The sequence below is a fragment of the Myotis davidii genome, unplaced genomic scaffold (genome assembly GCF_000327345.1).
Source record: "Myotis davidii unplaced genomic scaffold, ASM32734v1 scaffold281, whole genome shotgun sequence".
Classification (NCBI taxonomy): domain Eukaryota; kingdom Metazoa; phylum Chordata; class Mammalia; order Chiroptera; family Vespertilionidae; genus Myotis; species Myotis davidii.
Window position 1 is genome coordinate 7,083,622 of NW_006293784.1, and position 5,441 is coordinate 7,089,062.

The following is a 5,441-nucleotide window of genomic DNA, read 5'->3' on the forward strand; positions in this document are numbered from 1 at the left end:
CTCAGAATTTGCCTTCAGCACTGCGCCTCCTCTGAGTGTCCGAATGCGTTACTCTTTCCTCCTAGTTGTAGGAGTTCCACTCAGCCACCGTTCCTGTGGTTCTGGATGATGTCCCTTCCGTCTTTTAGTTTCACTTTTGAAATGGTTGTTCGAGGCGGCAAACTCCAGCGTTAACCTATGCCGCCATCTTGGTTCTTCACCCACTTGCTCGGTTCTTATTGAGAACACCTCAAGGGCTTAGCTAGCAGCTCATTCTAAGAGGAGCCTGTGGGCTGGGTTGATTCTCTTAAACGTTAGATTGGAGTAGGGAGGCCGGGGGAATTCGTTATTTGGTAAAGTCTGTAAGCAGATGAAGTGAGGGATGCAGAACTGTTGTCCACACCCCTTTCCTCTTACTCTTTTCCCTTAGAATTGAAAACCAAAGGCCCAAACTCTACCTCATAAAAGCCACATGAAATATTATGACTCAGAAGGGAGGTTCAGGCCTGAGTTCCTGTAATTCTGAACAGACTGTTTATTTTTAAAGCATTTCCATAATTTGTTTTATAGATGTGTAATTGCTCTGATAGACTGCAGTGTACTGAGTTTGGAGAAGATCATTATTGAAGACCTAGACCTTCTGGTAAGTATTGCGACACAGAGTCCCTCTTCTTAGCTTGTAAGCACATGAAACAAAACCAAATGAAGTATAGGTTTGAAATAAAACCATGGAACACTATTTGTCTCTGACAGTTTTTGTTGTTGTTGTTAATCCTCACTCCAGATATATTTCCACTGATTCTTAGAGAGAGTGGAAGGGAGGGGGAGAGATACAGAGAAACATCAAAGTAAAAAAGACACATTGATAGGTTGCCTCCCATACGTGTTCTGACCAGGGCCTGGGATCTAGTCTGCAATTGAGGTACGTGTCCTTGACCAGAATCAAACCCAGGACCGGAATTGAGCCTGGGACCTTTCCGTACACAGGCTGATGCTCTATTCACTGAGCCAAACCAGCCAGGGCCGTCTCTGACAAATATTTACATAGTCATTATGTCAGCACTGATTATTGAGTTAACTAAAAATTGTGAGGTAACCTCTATTTTGGGAGGCAGGAGTATGAGTTCAGTTCTCGCCTGTCATGACAATTTGGATAACAGCTAAATTGATCAATCAAGAAGAGCAATTAAGCACAATTTTTAGTTAAGTAACTGCAAGGAGAAATAGGTAAATGACTTTTAAGGAGTTGTCTCCTTAAGTGGGGAGGTGGAGGAGGACTCCTGCTTAAATTAAAAGCTTTCTGTTCTCTATTTGACTTTCGAAAAATTATGTGCCTGTACATACTTTGTTAAAAGTTAAAAATATACCTATATTTTTACATACATATATGGGGCCAAGAAAATAAAGGTAAGCATAGTATCTGTAATGATTACTTGAAATATCTTTGAATGTTACAACTAAAGTAATGTTTGGGCAAAACAAAGTATAAAGGTGAAGTATGAGAATTCTTGGATGAAATTAAAGAATCGTTGCTCTGACCTAAACTTATTTGGCCTGAATTTTTGCATTTTATTTATTTGTAACTCAGAGGTCTTCTAAAATATATTTTTATTGATTTTGGAGAGGAAGGAGCGGGAAAGAGAAATAGAAACATCAATGAGGAGAGAGAATCATTGATCGGCTGCCTCCTACATGCCCCACACTGGGCGTGCCCATTGAGTCTGCAACCTGGGCATGTGCCCTGACGGGGAATTGAACCATGACCTCCTGGTTCATAGGTCGATGCTCAACCACCGAGCCATGCTGGCTGGGCCAGAGGCCTTCTAGAATTCTAGATCATGGTTGGCAAGCGTTTCCTATAAAGGGCTGATGGTAAATATTTTAGGCTTGGCTGGTCACACAGTTGCTGTTGCAACTACAATTGACTCTTGAACAAGCCCAAGGTTAGGGATGCCAACCCTGAGAAGTTGAAAATTTGTGTATAACTTTTAATTCTTCTAAAACTTAACTGGAGTTGTCCCTTGGTATCTATGGGGGATTGGTTCCAGGAACCCTTGAATACCAAAATCCAAAGATGCTCAAGTCCCTTATGTAAAATGGCCTAGAACAGCCGTGGGCAAACTAAAAAAAAAAAAAGACCGTACCCTTTTATGTAATGATGTTTACTTTGAATTTATATTAGTTCACACAAACACTCCATCCATGCTTTTGTTCCGGCCCTCTGGTCCAGTTTAAGAACCCATCGTGGCCCTCGAGTCAAAAAGTTTACCCACCCCTGGCCTAGAACCATGCACCTAGCCAGCCCTCTGCATCTGTGGGTTCCCAACCACAGAGTGAAAACACAGTTTTTCAATCCATAATTGGTTAAATCCATGAATGGGATACAAAAGGCCAACCATAATTATTTTTTAAAAATCCACATATAAATGGATCCCAAACCCATGTGTTCAAGGGTCAACTGTACTCACCTCTGCCATTGTAGTGTGAATGTCGCCATAGACAATATGTAAATGAATGAGTGTGGCTGTGATCCAATGCAGTGTAACTATGGACATTGAAGTTTGAATCTCATATCATTTTTATGTATCATGAAATATTTTTTTCAATCATTAAAAAATGTAAATACCATTCTTAGCAGATGCAGGCTTGGTCACCTGGCAAATGCAGGCTTGGTTTTGGCCAACTGGCAGAAGAGGCGAGACTGTGGGCATGCCAGGATAATATCCTGTCACATCCTCTGAGAGGTAGCTGGGGGTGAGAGGGTAGTAATGATGGGTGGGACCTATGCCTAAAGTGGGACCTTTTCAACAAACATTCGAGGAAAGCATGGGCGTGAGAGTTCTGAGGCGATGATGAAAAGGTGTTGAGAGACTGGGATACAGAGAAGGTAATCAAATGGAGATGCCACGTCCTGGGTTCCTCAGCAAATGCATGGGTCCGTGCATCTACCCCCACGCCCTCCCCCCAATGACTTAGACCTGGGCTAAACCGCTGTACATGCTCCTCGATTCTTCTCTATCAGCTTCAGAGTCCAAACTGCTGGGTGATGCTTTTCCCTTCTACGTAGGTGTATGTCTGGTTGGCTTCTTGGCTGACCTTCCTTCCGAAGTAAGCTTCAGCTTTGGGGAGGGTCATCCTGGCATCCTGGCGTACCTTCTTATTGAGCTGGGTGTTTAGTGGCCAAGGAAGGAAAAACATTCAGGACATCACCTGTGGCGAATCAGGGCCCTGCCCCAGAAGGAGGTGTACCTGGGTTGTGTGGAGGGCTGGCGGATGGCATGCAGGGTTCACGGAGGTCCATGGAGGGAACTTGCGACGAATCACCGCAGCTCTGTGCAGACTTTCTGGAGGATCGGGGTGGAGTTGGAATCATTCAGCCTATATTCTCTGACCCTGTCTATGTGAAAGAATATTCAGGATTACGTCATAGATGGCTACCTTCCTGGGATAGATGAGCTTTCAAATAAATACAGAAATAAAAATAAAGCCAACAAATTCTGTAGGTAAACGAATAAAGCACTTTTATCCAGTCTTGTAATTTAGGATTAAAATGTTCTACTCTCACACAATACCTGTCATGTCTCATCAAGACTATAAATTATAATTATAAAACTCACCTCCGTCATGACTAAGCTGTTGCTCCTTCTAGCCAGGACAAGATGCACACAGATCACAAGTTCCTATTCCACACAGTAGGTGGGTGAGAGCAGGGACCATCTCCTGGTCGTTTTCAGCAGGTAATCAATCTGGCGTCTTACTGCGCTTGTGGCGGAGGTGAGTGTAGCTAGTGGGGAGCCTGCTGTCCTCCATGTGCACACAGAGTGAAGCTGAGGCCAAGGCCGGAGCTCTCATAAGGGCCCGTTGTGTGGACCATTCACTTCTTCATTCATTCAACAAATATTTAATGAATTTCTGCTATGTATCAGGAATGGTTCTAGGCACCTGGGATAGAGCCTAGAAGAAAACAAATTCCCTACTTTTATGGCGGGTGCATTCTAGAGGGAAGAGAGAGAACACAAGCAAATATATGGCATGTTGTAGTGATAAGTGGTAAGGGCAAGGGGAGGGAGCGTGATGGGGAGGTTGCTAATTAGGAGAAGTGGTCCAGGAAGATCTTTCTAACTAGGTGGCAATTGAATAGGGCAAAGAGAGGGGCGAGAGCCAAGAGAACACCTGTGGGGAGAGATACCAAGGCAACATGGGTCGCAGGGCCCGAGGCTGGAGCGCATTTGGTGTGTTGGAGCAACAGCAAGTGTGTCTGCAGTACAGGGGGTGCAGGGGAGACAGGTGGGACGTGGGGCTCGACTTCGATTGAGTGAGACAGGAGCCATTGGAGGGTGTTGAGCAGAGAAGTGGCAGGATCTGACTTAAACCCGCTGGTCTGGTTGAGAATGGAGTAAGGGGGAAGCTGGGTGTGGCAGGCAGCTCATGATATTAAGGTAAGAAATGATGGGGACTTGGACCAGGCTGGCCACAGTGAGGGTGTGAGAAGTGGAGGAATTGTGGATAGATTTTAAGTAGAGCCGACAGGATCTGTTCACAGATGGCATGTGAGGTGTGAGAGAAGGGAAGGTGCCCAGGGGACTCTAAGACTGTGAGCCTGAGCAGCGGGAAGAATGGAGCACCACTGAGGCTCCAGGAAGGATACAGCTGAGGGACGACCCAAGGGCTGGGACACCAACGGCTCCTGGGAGCAAAGATTAAAAATTGGAGTGTATTTATTGGTAAATATGCCTACTTGTTGGTGGGCCTTGGCCCGAATCTGGCTGGTAGATATGTTTGGGGTTTGGTTCTTACAGTATTTGTTAAACAGCTGAATTAGTTGCAGATGTTTAAAACTCAGGGCATTTTATATAAAAATCTGTATTTCCTGTTCTTTAGAACAGTGGGAGATCTGGCTGGTTGGTTCAGTGGGCAGTCACACCCCTTCTCTCTGTTGTCTTATGTGCTACTACCCTCCCCTGCCAGTCTCCCCATTTGAAAATCGGAATAACAGTAGTGCCTGACTCCTGGTTGTTGTTTTTTTAAGGAAAATTAACAGAGATAACTCATGTAAAGCAACTAGAATCGAGTAAAAAATGTTTGTTGTTATTGCTGTTTTATCATCATCTGACCACCTGGTCTTGCAGGGCTTGAGTTTGTAGGTCTGAATTGTGGATTTCAGAAAGCTAGAAGCTGATCCTAACAAGGGCTGAGAGGCGAGCGAAGCTTCCCTGAATAAATGATGGCACCGGACCAGACCGGCCGAGTGAAGGCCGCACAGCCCCCACACGCTCGGAAAGCTGTGCGCGCCCGGGGGGTACCTATCAGCCCCGCAGATCAGGGCTCGCTTCTCCTCTTCCGCAGAGCTCGGCACAGTGGCCTGCATCCCCCGGTGACTCATCTAATAGCCCCACGTGTTTGCCCAGCTTGCGGCACCACAAATTACATTTGCAGCCTCCTTATCAGGCAAGCTAGGAAAT

General features: G+C 45.4%; 1 long non-coding RNA gene across 1 annotated transcript in view; it reads left to right on the forward strand.

Annotated features, from left to right (window-relative positions):
- LOC107183738 overlaps window positions 1-3,730 on the forward strand; it is a 14,842-nt gene extending 11,112 nt beyond the window's left edge. Inside the window, exons 2-3 of the long non-coding RNA XR_001514554.1 lie at window positions 550-622; window positions 3,633-3,730. This is a non-coding gene — a long non-coding RNA (uncharacterized LOC107183738). The remainder of the gene's footprint in view (window positions 1-549; window positions 623-3,632) is intronic.
- Window positions 3,731-5,441: the final 1,711 nt, after the last annotated feature.